The sequence below is a fragment of the Balaenoptera ricei genome, chromosome X (genome assembly GCF_028023285.1).
Source record: "Balaenoptera ricei isolate mBalRic1 chromosome X, mBalRic1.hap2, whole genome shotgun sequence".
NCBI classification, from domain to species: domain Eukaryota; kingdom Metazoa; phylum Chordata; class Mammalia; order Artiodactyla; family Balaenopteridae; genus Balaenoptera; species Balaenoptera ricei.
Genome location: NC_082660.1, coordinates 133,807,235 through 133,825,287, shown reverse-complemented (window position 1 = coordinate 133,825,287; position 18,053 = coordinate 133,807,235). Strand labels below are relative to the sequence as shown.

Here is an 18,053-nt window from a genome sequence, read left to right as displayed (position 1 = left end):
AACTATGGTAATCCATACTTCCTTTATCCTCCTATTCGCTCTTACCCTTTTGCTCTCTTTCCCTTCCCTTTGCTCCCTCTGCTCTTCCCCTTCTTTCCGAGTTTCCCTCTATTTCTCTGCTGGATAGCTTAAAGAATAAAATACTACTTTAGTCTTTCCTAAAACAACCACAGATCCAAACCTTTGCAGCGCTGTTTTCTGAGCCCCAGCACAGCCGCGTGCTCAGCACCAAGCAGTGGTGATTCCAAAACCAGCAAAGGGGGAGGGGAAGAGGGAAGGGAGGGGGGGTGAGAGAGAGGAAGGGAGGGAGAGGGGGAGAGAGGGAGAGGGAGAGAGAGAGAGAGCGAGAGCGAGAGCGTGAGCGCGCGCAAGCTAGCGAGCAAACCAGAGAGAGAGAGAAGAGAGAGAGACCCAGAGAAAGAGAAGAGGAAGCCGAGCTCTGTGAGGGCTGAACGTCCAACTTGTTTCAGTTCTTTCATCCTTCTCTTCTCTTCGCTTCGGGGAAGTGACTGTGGCGCTTGGTAAGAAACATAGCTTTCCGTACTTCCCCCTCCCCCAAGCTCAGGTCTCCTTTAGTGATAGCATCTCTCCCCCGTTCTGAGAGTCTCCTTGGGTTGGCCAGCGAGGCGAGACACGCTCTGCAGCTGTGATGCTATCCTGGGTTCCCCAGTGGGGCTGGTGGAAACCCAGAGTCGGCATCTGGGCAGGGAGGCACAGGGGTAAAACCTGATTTGAGGAAGGGGGGTTGCGATGTGGTGTATGCGCTATTTGCTTCATTGTCAGTGAATTGTTTTGTTCCTCTTTGGAAGCAGATCAACATTGACCTTGCAAATTGCTTGGGGGGCCGGCAGCTGCTGCAGAAAGCCACCCAGTGGCCCCTAGCCAGAGCAGAAAGCACTGTCATGACCCCCCAGACAGCCCTAGGCACAGGGATGGGGTAATGGCTGGAGCTTCCTTTCTCCTTTAACTCTTTCTCTGCAGCTGCTTCTCATTGCTGGAAATGAGAAAGAAGGAGAATACCGTGCAGCCTCTTTCCCCATCTCCCTATTATAACTCCCCCAGATGCAAGTGAGTAGAAAGTTGTAAATAACTGTTTCCTTTGAAAGCAGGTTGAGACCTCCCCCCTTCCTTTAAGAGGCTCATTGTAGGGTTGGGCCTGAGTTCCTTCACAAACTTGGGAGGCTTCCCTTGCTTCTCTGTGGGAAGCCCCCATTGCCTGTCCTCTCCCCATTCCAGGTAGTTGAGCTGACAGGCTAGACCAGGGATTCAGATATCCCACCCCATCCTACTGGCAGGCGTGGTATTAGGTCCAGCTGTGTCCTTGGGAGGGAAGAAACACCTTATGGTTTGTTTGGAACTGGATTTCCAGTTTGCTGCTCCTCTGACTGTGGCTGCGGCTGGCATAGGCAGGAGGACTGGGGGAGGGGTGGCTGTTGGATTGAGAAAGAGAGAGCAGGGTGAAGAGCCAGGATTCCTGGTATGAATGGTATGATTTATTGAGGGTCAGCAGGTTCTGGATGTCTGTAGCTATGCAAGGGTTGGCTAAAGCTCTTGTACTATAGCCCCTCTGAACTGTCAGGGGTAGAGATCCGGTTGCTTGATGGGGGCTTTTGTGAGTTGGCAACACTGCCATACCCATGGCACTAATTATAACACCCACAATACCAGTTGTTGAGTGCTTAGAATGTTTTGGATCTTGGGCTGAGGGTTTAATATGAATTATTCTTACATTAACCCTATGAATCAGATACTATTGTTATCCTTGGTTTACTGATGAGGAAACTGAGGCACAGAGAGGTTAAGCAATTAAATGTCCTGACTGGGAATTAAAACACAGGCAACCTGGTTCCAGAATGCATGGTCTTGACCATTAAGCACTACTGCCTCCTTGGGGAGAATTTTGCATCCTTGTATGTTAGGCAAGTGTAAGTATAGTAGGAAGGGTGCTGCTTGGCAATTTTTTTTGAAAGTAGTAGAGTCCTTTGTGTAAAGTAACAGGAACTTAAGAGTGCGGCATAGTGGAGCCAGGCCTCATCTGGGGTTCCTGGAGGGGCTGGGTTTCTTTGGACAGCCTGCTTTCCTTTGAAAAGAATGCCAGGAAAGACTTCATTTTTCCACTGTCATAGCCTCATCCATCTCACATCCAGCAAAAGACTTCTTTTGGGACCAGATCTTTTTATTTTTTTTAACATCTTTACTGGAGTATAATTGCTTTACAGTGGTGTGTTAGTTTCTGCTGTATAACAAAGTGAATCAGCTATACGTACACATATATCCCCATATCTCCTCCCTCTTGCGTCTCCCTCCCACACTCCCTATCACACCCTTTTGGTGGTTACAAAGCACTAAGCTGATCTCCCTGTGCTACGCAGCTGCTTCCCACTAGCTATCTATTTTACATTTGGTAGTGTATGTCCTTGCCACTCTTTCACTTCGTCCCAGCTTACCCTTCCCCCTCCCCGTGTCCTCAAGTCCATTCTCTACATCTGCGTCTTTATTCCTGTCCTGCCCCGAGTTTCTTCAGAATCGTTGTTTTTTAGATTCCGTATATATGTGTTAACATATGGTATTTGTTTTTCTCTTTTTGACTTACTTCACTCTGTATGACAGACTCTAGGTCCATTCACCTCATTACAAATAATTTCGTTTCTTTTTATGGCTGAGTAATATTCCATTGTATATATGTGCCACATCTTCTTTATCCATTCATCTGTCAATGGACACTTAGGTTGCTTCCATGTGGGACCAGATCTTTCTCTTATTTTCTGAGAGCTTAGAGTCACCTTGTTCTGAAAATTTTAGAATACTAAAACCTTGGAACTGGAAGGATGCCTAAATTTTATTAAGCTTTACTTATTCCAACCAGTTCTTGAATTTGTCCTAAGCATCCAATTCATTGACTAATTTCTATTTGAACTCCCTGCAGTGACAGAGAGCTCATTAGATGGCTCTTTCTATATTTAAGCAATGCTGATTGTCAGGAAGTAATCCCCATTATAAGCCAAGATCTGTCTCCCTGTAACTTCTATTCATTGGTACTTTGGGACTATCTAGAACAAATTTGCTTCTTAATAATAGCTCCTCAGATAGTTGAAGACAGCCGTCTCTCTCCCCTCAAGGCTTGAATCTGAAGGGACCACAAAGAAGGGATCATCATTTGCCTCATTTTGGGGACTAGACTTTTATTAATATCGCCTATTATCCCATTCTCTTGTTTGTCAGCCACAAACTGGTCATACTGAGTTTTCTAAAGCAGCTTTGATATTGTATGTTCTCTTCCTTGGAAAAGCTTGCTATCTGGTATCAGGTAGACTGATGGAAACAAAAAAGGTCTCTGTTCTTTTCCTAAAAACCAGAAATCAGTGCTATTTCTTCTGAAGCCCCAGAATGTCCATATAGCAGCCAGATAATGGGCATGTAGGAAGATTTGGGAAGAAAGGGTTAGGGGCAATTATAAAGGAAACACTTGAAATCATCATGATTCAAGGTTCACAGTATATAAACGGTAGAAGAATAAATTGTTATATCAGAAAGTATCTTAGAAACAATGACATCACTGAGGGGATGGTACAGACTGGGATTGGGTGGAATAGAAGTGAGCATGCAGTGTGCTAGAGTGGAAAACTGACCTGGGTATTAGGAAAGTTGAGTTCTATCGCTAGCTCTGAAAAATTGCCATTTACCTTGGACACATGATTTTCTCTGCATGGATCTCAGCTTTTCCATCTATAAAATGATGAGGTAGACTTTATCACCAAGGGTTTCTTAGCTCTGCAATTCTCTAGCTGAAGTAAATTGTAAAATCTCAGGGTTCTAAGGGACTTCAGAAGTCATCTAGGCCAGTTCTTCTCAAAATTTAATCTGCAAAAGAATCCCCTGAGGATCTTGTTAAAATGTTAATTCTGATTCAGAGGGTCTGGGGTGGGACCTGAGTTTTGCATTTTAACAAGCCGACAGGTAATCCTTAACCTGCTGTTCCAGTGCTTTTCAAACTATCTTGGTGAAGGATCAGTTTTTCAAATTTTTCCAGTCCATCACAGATGGTTACTTTAGTAAAATACATTAACTATGAATTACTAGAAAAATAAAAGACATAAAAAATATAAGCTCACATTTTATTGTTAGATTCAACAGACATAAAATTAATTTTTTTTCAAGTTGAGTTGCTACAACATTTTTAAGTACATATTCTCAATTTCTGCACTTGTGTGTTTCTCAATTTCTGTACTTAAGTCATTGTTGCCTGGTAATAAAAGTTCATAAATAAGCACTGATCCTTGGACCACACTTTGAGCAACGCTGGTCTAGGCTACCTGCCCATCTAATTTAAGAGACCCGGATTGGGCCCAGTTGTAATTTCTAAATCATCCCTGCCAGATGATCTTTCACCCTCAGGTTAAGTATCTCCTTTGATGGAAAACTTAATATCCTCACAAAGTAGCATTACTTGGATGTTGTGACTGTAATAAAGGTTTTTTTAAAGCTTCTATAAATTCCACTCTTAGATTATATATTCCAAGCAAGTAGGGGGCTGTGTCAGTCTGGTTTATTGTAACATCAGCCACTATCCTAGTATATGGCATAGAGTAGGTGCTTAATAAATGTTTGTTAAGTTAAAGGAACAGACCGGTTGGTGTTAGTTATGCCTTTTGGGACCATATATTTATTTTTTAAAAAGGTACTTTTGTTTTCCTTCCAGCATTTTGGGGGCAATATTCATCCTATTTTACAAATTTCTTATGTTGAATAGAAGGCAAGCTCACCTGTCCCAGACAGCTACCTGGCATCGCAATTTTACTTTGAAAGGAATTATAGGAAGCCAGGAAAATATTTTTTACGTTTTAAGTCCCAAGTTTTTACCTTTAACCCAGTCATTCATCAATTCAGTCGTTCAACAGGTATTTATTCAGTGATGTGGTTAGGCACCATGCAGATGTTAGAAAGATGAGGTAAACAAACATGGTACTTGCTTATTTGGAGCTTATAGTTTGATGGGGAAGAGGTCATAAATCAGATAATCACACAACTGTGTTATTTTGGTCAGCAATAAATGTTATGAAGGAAAAGTATGGGGGGTAGGGCTATGAAGGTATATAACAGAGGAAATCTGATCTAGCTTGGAGTTTAAGAAAAGCTTCCTTGAGGAAGTAATATTAAGGCCAAGTAGAGACATGGGGGTGGGTTGGGGGTGATGGAGGGGGTGGAGCAGTTTTCTAGATGAAGGGAACAGTATGCATGAGGGCCATGAGATAAGAGAAGCATAGTGAATTTGGAAAATTGAACAAAAACTGAGGTGGCTAGAATGGGACACTGTAATGATTTTGGTCTTTATTCCAGAAACAAGGGGACTGATTAAAGGCTTTTAAGCAGGGTGACTGATATGACCTAAACCGAATACATTCAGTATAAGATTATTAAGTGCACACTATGGACCAAAGGCAATGTGGGAGATACAGACTTATTTAGGAATAGCTTCTGCCCTCCAAGATGGCACAGTCAAGTAGGAGAGAGAAGAAATATACAAATAACTATAATACTATGAGAATGAGATCCACACTCATAAAAGAGAGGGAAAGGGCTTCCAGCTAAGCAAGAGTTTGGGGGATGGGAAAGGTGTTCTAGGCAGAGTCCAGAAAAGCAGAAGGCATGTATTGGGAACAGTTAGTTCAGTTGCATTGGAGAATGGTAAGTATGTAATAAATGTTTTGTGAGATAGTTGGAGGGCTTGACTATAAATAATATTGAATGCTAGCTTGGAAAATTAGGACCATGCTCTATATGTAGTGGAGAGGCAACACCCTCATTTTATGTATGAGCAAACATCCTGGGAGGTGGAGTGACTCGATTTGACTGAGGTCACGCAGGTAATGCTACTGCTATAGCCTGCCAAGAGGTACTGGGTACAGTTGGAAAAAAATATGGGATTGGAGCTCTGGAAAGAAGTTAGCTGGAGAGAGTGATTTGAGAGTCATTGGTAAAGAAGCAGTACTTGAAGTAGAAAGAAGGAGTCTAAGAATTTCTTCTTTGGGGAATGCTTCTCTTTAGGATATAGGAAAACAAAGATGAGCTTGTGTGAAGGCTACAAAGGAGGAGAGGTCAGACGTGGAAGGAAAATTAGGAGACTACAGTATTATGAAATAGCCAAGAGAGGAGAGGCCTCATTCATTGATTGGACAAATATTTAGTATATACATATGATTGACTAAACATGGAGCATATAATAGTGAGCAAAATAGACATGGTCGTTGTCTCCTTGGGGCTCATGGTTTAGATGTGGAGATAGATATTATTCTACAAACTGTTGAGCTATATAATTATAAATTGCAATTAGTGTGTAGAGGAAAATGTACTGCTTTAAGAATGAAGGTGTGGTCAACATTGTTAGACTTTTCACCAAAGTTGAGTACTGAAAAATGACACCCAGTACTAACAGTCCTCCCCCACTTTGATGCTCACAGTGCTTACTAACAGTTAATATTGGGTGATGCATATCCCTTTTGCAGATGTTCAACAGATGATAGTGCTGTAAGGAAAGGTTGTATGTCATGTTGCTTAACTGAAACTCTCAATGAGCTGGTACTCTTCCCAGATCCCCCAACTTTCCCCATTCAACAAATTAGAGAAAGAGGCACTTGATAAGAAAAAAAATTATGAAGAATTAGATATTAAAGATCTCTCTTAAAATAGGATTTCGGATAGCCTAGTCTAGATTCTAGCCCTGGCATGGATGCTGACTTAGGTTCTTGCGACAAATCACTTGTCTTGTTTGGGTCTCAGTTTTCATAACTGTAAAATGAGGAGGGTTGGATTAGACCTGGATGATTTATAAAGACCCTCCCAGCTGTAAGTTTCTATGATTCATGCTCTATTCTATACTACATTCTCATGGTCCTGTGTAGGTAGTTCAGGCTCAGTCACTTATTTAAACAACACTAAGGATTTTATATGGAATTCGGAAGGTTGCTAATTTTGGTGGAATAATTCACATGGTTTGGAAGAGTTCACAGGAAGGCCCTTTCCTTGTTCCATTCATGAGATTGCTGAAATCATGACTGTCCTGATAGTTAAGGAAAGAAATGACTGTATTCTAAAATCTGTAGTAAATCTGGGTATTGGATGATATTTCCACTATTGCTGATTTGAAATAAACTAAGAGCACTGAAAAAAAAAATGGTACAGGATACTGTGAAATAGAGGCAAGGTGATTATCTCATGTTCTTAAATGTAATGGTCCAGGCAGTCTCTTCCTAGGGGCAACATATATGGTGAAGGGAAATATCGGTTGGTAATAGAAAAACATTTTTTATATTTCAAACATGATTTTTAAAGTATTGATGTTTGTACACAGTATGTCTCCTCACCATACACAGAAGGAAGAATAAAAACCTCCAGGATGTGTATTTTGAAGGGTGCTTTTTCTCTTTAAAAATGATTTCTTAAAAGAAATCAAGTATTACATAGATTTTTTGAAGGGAAGGGGAGGTGGATGGGGATGGAATTATGTAAGTGATCATAGCATAAAATAACTTTTTAAAATAGTACAAGAGGAGCTCATATGACATATATTTTGAGTATTTTCTATATGAGATACTTCAATTTTCAGTATCACCCTTAATACATAATATCCAAATCTGGACCCAGTACTCAAGGCATGGCTGACCAGCACCACCATTAAAAACATTTTGCACATTTATTAATCTACCTTAAGTCTGTAATATCTACCCTTAAACTGCTTTTTTTCTGGATATAATAATAAAACAGCCTCATAATAGAAAATTTGGAAAATGGAGAGAAATTAACACAAATCACCTCTGAATACCTAGCCCAAAGATAACTTGCTCTACCTCCTTCCAGATGTTTCCATGTTTACATAATTGGGATCGTACCTTAAATGTACTATTTTATATGTGGCTTCTCCATTGGTATCATAATGTGAACATTTCTGCATGTGATTCAACAGCCTTCAAACAATTTTTAACAGCTACTGTACATAATTTTCAGTTGTACAATTTATACCAAAACTATTTAACAGATCCCATATTGGTCATTTAAATTATTTTCAATTGTAAGTTATTGTGAATAGCCCTGCAATGTATACCTTTCTACATAAATCTTTGGTTCTTTGAACCTCACCTCATTCAGGTCTTTATTCAATGTCACCTCTGCGTGGTCTTCTATAACAACTGTACATAAAAATGCAAACCCTTCTCCCTTAAAACTTACTATTTTCTTTTCTTGCCTTATTTTTTCTCTCTGGTCTGTATCATCACCTAACAAACTACATATTTTATTTATTTACTATCTTAATCCTTGTTTTAAAATGTCAGCCCTTCAAGTACAGGGATTCTTTTTTTCTCTTTTGTGTATTGTTGTATCTCCCAGTACCTAGAACAATGTCTGACACATTGTAGATTCTTACTAAATACTTGTTGAATGGATGATTTTCTTAAGACGGGTTTTTATAACGGGCATTACTGTGCCTAAGGATGTTAAATTTTTAAAGGTTCTTGATATATGTGTGAAGTTGTCCCACTGTATAAAATGGCCAATTTCTGCTAGTAACCCTATGCCAGTACTGGGTATTATTATTCTTTAAAAATCTTTGCCTATCAGACAGAGTCAAAATGGTATCTTATAATTTTAATATGTTTCTTTTATTATAGTGAGCATGGATACTTTCTTGTGTTTCTTGGTCACTTTGTTTCCTTCCTATGAACATATATTCATGACCTGTGTACATTTTTCTTTTGAGAACTTAAGTGTTTCTTATTCATTTGTGTGGACAGTGTATACATTTAGTAGACATTAGACCTTTCTTCTGTGGTATATGTGGAATATATTTTCCAAGTTTGTGTTTTAAATTAACTTTTATGCACAAATTAACTTTTATGTAATTATTTATGTCTCTCTCTCTCATTTGTAATTGTTTCTGATAAGTTAATGTTTAAGAAGTTTTTCCTCATCCAAAAGGGAATAAGTGCTTAAATGGATTGTGTTTTCATTTTTATTGCTTATATTTAATTGTTTAATCCCCCTGGAATTTATTGTGGTGTGAGGTAATTTTCTAAATTGTTTTCCTCTTCAACTGTTTCACAATACCAAATATTTAATAAATCATTCTTTCCCACCGTTGTGTGATGCCACATTTAATATATACAAATTGTTATATATAGTAGGTTCTCTTTGGGTTTTACCTGTTTTTTTCTTCTAGTTTGTCTCTTCTTGTCCTAGTTGCAAAGTTTAAATCTTATTGCAGTTGCAATTTTTATTACCTCAGTCCTACTTACTGTGCGGTCTCTAAGCCTCAATTTGTCTAACTGTATAGAGTGTATAATAGCAGTAACATTTATTTTATGCTTTTAATTTTGTGAAGGGGATCTCTCTATCATTATTTCTGCTAATTGATTATGGCTGGTATACAGGGAAGATGCTATTTATAATTTTAACTTATTTCTTCACTTTGCTCAAATTTATTATTATAAATTTTATTTACATGTTTATTTTCTTTTATTTTTTAATTTTGAAGAATTTAAAATATTTACAAGGAAACTCAGAGAAGTATCTAGAACAATGAGCAAATAACCACATATACACTGCTCAGAATGAACAAGTGTCAGCATTTTGTCATTTCTGCTTCAGATATGTCTTAATGAAATAATGAAATAAATAAAACATTATAGATAAACTTTATCTTCCCTTTGAGTCTAGGCCCAGCTTCATTTCATTCTACATCCTTCCAAAACATAACATGCAGAGCCACCCACATTTGCTTATTTTTCTGTTTGGTTGCTTTTTACTAACTGATTTGTAAGAATTCTTATATATTCTGAATACTAATTATTTGTCAGTTTTATATGTTGCATATATCTGCCTCTAGTATGTCACCTTGGCTTTCTATTTTGTTTATGGGGGCCTTTATAATATAGAAGTTTTAGATTTTCATTATAAATTTATCAATCTTTTCCTTCACGAATTGTGATTTTTGTGTCATATTTTCTTATCCCATGATTAAAAAAGATTTTCTCCAAATGTTCTTTAAAATTAAAAAAAATGTGCTTTACACTTACTTTTTAAAACCATCTGGATTTTACTTTTACATGTGATGTGAAATATGGGTTGATTTTTTTCTATGTAAAATACCATTTGTTTCAATATAATTTATACACAACTGGTTTAGAATGCAGAATCCATCATATAACTAATTTCCATAGATACTTGTATCTATTTCTAGGCTGTCTGCATGCTCCATTAATCCATTTGTCTACAGTTGTGCTGTTTTAATTATGAATGCTTTATAATCAATGTTGATATTTGTAAGGTCAAGTTATTTTTCACTCTCTGCAGTTACCCACACCCACACCACTTTTCATGTTCTTTCTGAATTGTCTTATTTTTGGCCCTTTGGTCCCTTTAACTTAATTTTTAAAATAAGATATTCAAACTCCAATAAAATCATGCTGATTTTTCTTGAAATTTTATTGAATATGTAGAATGATTTGGAAAAGAATTGACATCTTTTTGATAAAGAGATTTACTATTTATGAATATTGTATCCTAGTATTATTTAAAGTCTATTTTTATAATCTTTGATAGAGATTTGTAATTACAAATACTCTTACATATAAGATATAGTCTCAGGCACCTTTAATTTTTCTACTCAGATTTATTAAGACATACTTCACATGAAATAAAATTTACCCTTGAAAGTATACAATTCAAAGAAATTTGACAAATGTGTATGATCATTTAAGCATGACCACCACCACAATAAAGACACAGAAAATTTCCCTCACGTCAAAAGGCTCAGTTGTGCCCATTTGCAGGCAATTATCTCCCACCACCTACAACCCTGGAAAAACTTTGATCTGTCTTTATAGTTTTGCTTCTTCTATAATATCATATAAATGGAATCATATAGTATGTAGTCTTTTGTATCTGGCTTCTTTCACTTAGCGCATGTTTTTAATTTCATCCATGTTATTGTATGTATCAGCAGTTTGTTCTTTTTTTTAAACATCTTTATTGGAGTATAATTCCTTTACAATGGTGTGTTAGTTTCTGCTTTATAACAAAGTGAATCAGCTATACATATACATGTATCCCCATATCTCCTCTCTCTTGCGTCTCCCTCCCATCCTCCCTATCCCACCCCTCTGGTGGTCACAAAGCACCAAGCTGATCTCCCTGTGCTACGCGGCTGCTTCCCACTAGCTATTTTACATTTGGCAGTATATATAAGTCCATGACACTCTCTCACTTTATCCCAGCTTACCCTTCCCCCTCCCCGTGTCCTCAAGTCCATTCTCTACATCTGCATCTTTATTCCTGTCCTGCTCCGAGGTTCTTCAGAACCATTTTTTTTTTTTAAGAATTTATTTTTATTTATGACTGTGTTGAGTCTTCGTTTCTGTGCGAAGGCTTTCTCTAGTTGCGGCAAGTGGGGACCACTCTTCATCGCGGTGCGTGGGCCTCTCACCATCGCGGCCTCTCTTGTTGCGGAGCACAGGCTCCAGACGTGCAGGCTCAGTAATTGTGGCTCACGGGCCCAGTTGCTCCGTGGCATGTGGGATCTTCCCAGACCAGGGCTCAAACCCGTGTCCCCTGCATTGGCAGGCAGATTCTCAACCACTGCGCCACCAGGGAAGCCCCATTTTTTTAAAATTTAGATTCCATATATATGTGTTAGCGTACGGTATTTGTTTTTCTCTTTCTGACTTACTTCACTCTGTATGACACACTTTAGGTCCATCCACCTCACTACAAATAACTCAATTTCATTTCTTTTTATGGCTGAGTAATATTCCGTTGTATATATGAGCCACATCTTCTTTATCCATTCATCTATCAATGGGCACTTAGGTTGCTTCCATGTCCTGGCTATTGTAAATAGAGCTGCAATGAACATTGTGGTACAAAACTCTTTTTAAATTATGGTGTTCTCAGGGTATATGCCCAGTAGTGGGATTGCTGGGTCATATGGTAGTTCTATTTTTAGTTTTTTAAGGAACATCCATACTGTTCTCCATAGTGACTGTATCAATTTACATTCCCACCAACAGTGCAAGAGGCTTCCCTTTTCTCCACACCCTCTCCAGCATTTATTGTTTCTAGATTTTTTGATGATGGCCATTCTGACTGGTGTGAGGTGATACCTCATTCCAGTTTTGATTTGCATTTCTCTAATGATTAGTGATGTTGAGCATTCTTTTATGTGTTTGTTGGCAATCTGTATATCTTCTTTGGAGAAATGTCTATTTAGGTCTTCTGCCCATTTTTAGATTGGGTGGTTTGCTTTTTTGATATTCAGTTGCATTAGCTGCTTGTAAATTTTGGAGGTTAATCCTTTCTCAGTTGCTTCATTTGCAAATATTTTCTGCCATTCCGAGGGTTCTCTTTTCATTTTGTTTATGGTTTCCTTTGCTGTGCAAAAGCTTTTAAGTTTCATTGGGTCCCATTTGTTTATTTTTGTTTTTATTTCCATTTCTCTAGGAGGTGGGTCAAAAAGGATCTTGCTGTGATTTATGTCATAGAGTGCTCTGCCTATGTTTTCCTCTAAGAGTTTGATAGTGTCTGGCCTTACATTTAGGTCTTTAATCCATTTTGAGTTTACTTTTGTGTATGGTTTTAGGGAGTGTTCTAATTTCATTCTTTTACATGTAGCTGTCTAGTTTTCCCAGCACCATTTATTGAAGAGGCTGTCTTTCCTCCATTGTATATTCTTGCCTCCTTTATGAAAGATAAGGTGACCATATGTGCGTAGGTTTATCTCTGGGCTTTCTATCCTGTTCCATTGATCTATATTTCTGTTTTTGTGCCAGTACCATACTGTATTGATTACTGTAGCTTTGTAGTAGAGTCTGAAGTCCGGGAGCCTGATTCCTCCAGCTCCATTTTTGTTTCTCAAGTTTGCTTTGGTTACTTGGGGTCTTTTGTTTTTCCATACAAATGGTGAAATTTTTTGTTCTAGTTCTGTTAAAAATGCCATTGATAGTTTGGTAGGGATTGCATTGAATCTGTAGATTGCTTTGGGTAGTATAGTCATTTTCACAGTTTTGATTCTTCCAATCCAAGAACATCATATATCGCTCCATCTGTTTGTATCATCTTTAATTTCTTTCATCAATATCCTATAGTTTTCTGCATACAGGTCTTTTGTCTCCTTAGGTAGGTTTATTCCTAGGTATTTTATTCTTTTTGTTGCAAAGTTAAATGGGAGTGTTTTCTTAATTTCACTTTCAGATTTTTCATCATTAGTGTATAGGAATGAAAGAGATTTCTGTGCATTACTTTTGTATCCTGCTACTTTACCAAATTCGTTGATTAGCTCTAGTAGTTTTCTGGTAGCATCTTTAGGATTCTCTATGTATAGTATCATGTCATCTGCAAACAGTGACAGCTTTACTTCTTCTTTTCTGATTTGGATTCCTTTTATTTCTTTTTCTTCTCTGATTGCTGTGGCTATAACTTCCAAAACTATGTTGAATAATAGTGGTGAAAGTGGGCAACCTTGTCTTCTTCCTTATCTTAGTGGAAATGGTTTTAGTTTTTCTCCATTGAGAATGATGTTGGCTGTGGGTTTGTCATATATGGCCTTTATTATGTTGAGATAAGTTCCCTCTATGCCTACTTTCTGGAGGGTTTTTATCATAAATGGGTGTTGAATTTTGTCGAAAGATTTTCTGCATCTATTGAGATGATCATATGGTTTTTATTCTTCAGTTTGTTAATATGGTGTATCACATTGTTCGATTTTCATATATTGAAGAATCCTTGCATTCCTGGGATAAACCCCACTTGATCATGGTGTATGATCCTTTTAATGTGCTGTTGGATTCTGTTTGCTAATTTGTTGAGGATTTTTGCATCTATGTTCATCAGTGATATTGGCCTGTAGTTTTCTTTCTTTGTGACATCTTTGTCTGGTTTTGGTATCAGGGTGATGGTGGCCTCATAGAATGAATTTGGGAGTGTTCCTCCCTTTGCTATATTTTGGAAGACCTTGAGAAGGATAGGTGTTAGCTCTTCTCTAAATGTTTGATAGAATTCGACTGAGAAGCCATCTGGTCCTGGGCTTTTGTTTGTTGGAAGATTTTTAATCACAGTCTCAATTTCAGTGCCTGTGATTGGTCTGTTTATATTTTCTCTTTCTTCCTGGTTCAGTCTTGGAAGTTTGTGTATTTGTAAGAATTTGTCCATTTCTTCCAAGTTGTCCATTTTATTGGCATATAGTTTCTTGTAGTACTCTCTCATGATCCTCTGTATTTCTGCAGTGTCAGTTGTTACTTCTCCTTTTTCATTTCTAATTCTATTGATTTGAGTCTTCTCCCTTTTTTTCTTGATGAGTCTGGCTAATGGGTTATCAATTTTGTTTATCTTCTCAAAGAACCAGCTTTTAGTTTTATTGATCTTTGCTATTGTTTTCTTCATTCCTTAGCAGTTTGTTCCTTATTATTGTTGAGTCGTGTACCCATTCACTAGTTGATGGACATTTGGGTTTTTTCTACATTTTGGCTATGATAAGTAATGCTGTTGTAAATGTTCTTGTACAATTTTTTGTTTGTACATATATTTACATTTAAATTCCCTATGGTGGGAATTTCTGGGTTATATAGGAATTGAATGTCTGAATTTATAATAAACTGTCAAACTGTTCTTCAAAGTAGCTATACTACTTTGTATTCCCACTAGAGAGTCCTAGTTGCTCAACATCCCCACCAACACTTGGCATTTTCAGTCTTTTTTATTTAATAAACTTTACTTTTAGAAAAGTTTTAGGTTTATGAAAAAACTAAAGAAAAACTATGGAGGGTTACTTTATACCCCCCTCACTTTCCCTTTTTACTAACATCTTGCATTAATGTGGTACATTTGTTACAGTTGATGAACTGACATTGATATAATCATTAACTGAAGTCCATAGTTTGAATTTGGGTTCATTCTTTGTGTTCCTTAGTCATATGAATTTTGACAAATATATGTCATGTATTATAGTATCATACAGAACATCTCACTGCCCTAAATATCCTCTCTGTTCCGCCTATTCATCCCTCCCTGTCTCCTGAACCCCTGGCAACCACTGATCTTTTTACTGTCTCTATAGCATTGCCTTTTCCAGAATGTGATATAGTTGGAATCTTATAGTATATAGCCTTTTCATACTGGCTTCTTTCACTTAGCAATGCGTATTTAAGGATCTTCCATGTATTTTCAAGGCTTTATAGCTCATTTCTCTTTATTGAAAAATAATATTCCATTGTCCAGATGTACCACAGTCTTTTTTTCCCATTTACCATAGAAGGACATTGTGGTTGCTTCCAAGTTTTGGCAGTTATGAATGAAGCTGCTATAAACATCTGTGTGTAGGTTTTTGTGCAGATATGTTTTCAGCTCATTTGGGTAAATACTAAGGGGCACAACTGTTGGATCACATGGTAAGACTGTTTAGCTTTGTAGGAAACTGCCAAACTGTCTTCCAAAGTGGCTGCACCATTTTGCATTCCCACCAGCAATGAATGAGAGTTCCTGTCACTCCATATTTTCATCAGCAGTTGATGTTGTCAGTGTTTTGTTTAGCTGCTCTAATAGTTTTGTAGTGGTATCTCATTGTTTTACTTTGCAGTTCCCTAGTGACATATGAGTTAAATATCTTTTCATATGCTTATTTGCCATTCATATATATTCTTCGCTGAGGTGTCTGTTCAGATCTTTTGCCTATTTATAACTGGGTTGTTTGATTTCTTATTTTTGAATTTTAAGAGTTCTTAGAATATTTTGGATACAAATTCTTTATCATATATGTGTTTTACCAACATTTTCTCCCAGTCAATGTCTTGTGTTTTCATTCTCTTAACAGTGCCTTTCTCAAAGCAAACATTTTTTATTTTAATGAAATCCAATTTATCATTTTTCCTTTCATGGATCATGCTTTTGGTATTAAATCTAAAAACTCATCACCAAAACAAAGGTCACCTAGATTTTCTCCTATGTTATCTTCTAGAAATTTTACATTTATGTCTGTGATCCATTTTGAATTAATTTTTATGAAAGGTGTAAAGTCTGGGTCTAGATTCATTTTTGTGTTTGTGGATATCAAGTTGCCCAGCACCATTTATTGAAAAGAGTATTCTTTTTCCAGTGAATTGCCTTTGCTCATTTGTCAGAGATCAGTTGACTATATTTGTGAATCTATTTCTGGACTCTCTATTCTTCTCCATTGATCTATTTGTGTATTCTCTCACCAATACCAGATTCTCTTGATTACTATAGCTTTATAGTAATTCTTGCCATTGTGTTGAGTCAGTCCTTTGATTGTATTCCTCTTCAGTATTCCTCTTCTTCAGTATTGCTTGACTATTCTGGGCCTTTTGCCTTTCCACATAAACTTTAGAATTAGATTGTTGATATCCACAAAATAACTTGCTGGGATTTTGATTGGGATTGTGCCAAATCTATAGATCAAGTTGGCAAGAACTGAACTGAACTTAACAATATTATATCTTCCTATCCATGAACATGTAATATCTCTCCATTTATTTAGATCTTCTTTGATTTCTTTCATCAAAGTTTTGTGGTTTCCTCATATAGATCTTATATGTATTTTTAAAAAATTTTATACCTATTTCATCTTTTGGTATTAATGTAAATAGTGCTGTTTTTAATTTCAAATTTCAATTCTTCATTGCTGGTATATAAGGAATTGACTTTTGTATATTAACTTTATATCTTGCTTCATCAGTCTTTTAATTTTAGCCATTCTAGTGAGTGTGTAGTGGTAGCTCATTGTGGTTTAATTTGCAGAACCCTATGACTAATGATACAGAACACCTTTGCATATGCTTATTGGCCATCTCTATATCTTCTTTGGAGAAATGTCCATTCAAATTATTTGCCCAATTTAAAATTGGGATGTTTATACTCCTATTATTGAGTTGTATGATATATATATATATATATATATATATATATATATATATATATATATATATACATACATACACACACACACACATATATATATGACAATCCTTTAAAATATGTGTTCTGAAAATATTTTCTCCCATTATGTGACTTGTCTTTTTACTTTCTACATGACCTTTCTATATGACTTTGACTTTTTGTATTCTGAGAAGTCTTTGCCTTAACTAGGTTCATAATCATCCTCTCATTTGTTTTCTTCCAGAATTTTATAGTTTTAGTTCTTTGATTTATGTCTTTGATGCATGTTTAGATGATTTTTGTCTTTGGAGCAAGGTAAAGTTTGTTTTTGTAGTTTTCATTATATAGGTTTGAATATATTTTGTTAACTTTATTCTAAGTATTATACTTTTATGGTATTATAAATGACACATTTTTCAACTTTTTAAGTATTTATTTAACTAGTTGATTTACAATACTGTGTTAGTTTCAGTTGTACAGCTTCAGATTTTTTCCATTATAGTTTATTAAAAGATACTGAATATAGTTCCATGTACTATACAGTAAATCCTTGTTGTTTATCCGTTTTATATGTAGTGGTGTGTATCTGTCAATCCCATATGCCTAACTTATCCCTCCCCCTCCCCTTTCCCCTTTGGTAACCATACTTTGTTTTCTATCTCTGTTAGTCTGTTTCTGTTTTGTAGATAAGTTCATTTGTATCAATATTTTAGATTCCACATGTAAGTGATATCATATGATATTTGTCTTTCTCTGTCTGACTTATTTCACTTAGTATGATAATCTCTAGGTTCATCCATGTTTCTGCAAATGGCATTATTTCATTCTTTTTTATGGCTGAGTGGTATTCCATTGTGTATATATACCACATCTTCTTTATCTATTCATCTGTTGATGGAAATTTAGGTTGCTTCCATGTCTTGGCTATTGTAAATAGTGTGGCTATGAACACTGGGGTGCATGTATCTTTTTGAATTGGAGTTTTCTCTGGATATATGCCCAGGAGTGGGATTGCAGAATCAAAAGGTAGCTCTATTTTTAGTTTATAAGGACCCTCCATACTGTTTCATAGTGGCTGCACTGATTTACATTCCCACCATCAGTGTAGGAAGATCCCT

The 18,053-nt window shown here is 36.7% G+C and overlaps 1 protein-coding gene across 1 annotated transcript in view; it reads left to right on the top strand.

Annotated features, from left to right (window-relative positions):
- The first annotated feature begins 418 nt into the window (after positions 1-418).
- GABRA3 (gamma-aminobutyric acid type A receptor subunit alpha3) overlaps positions 419-18,053 on the top strand; it is a 244,609-nt gene continuing 226,974 nt past the window's right edge. Inside the window, exon 1 of the mRNA XM_059909922.1 lies at positions 419-521. The gene's annotated coding sequence lies outside the window, so the exon portion shown is untranslated. The remainder of the gene's footprint in view (positions 522-18,053) is intronic.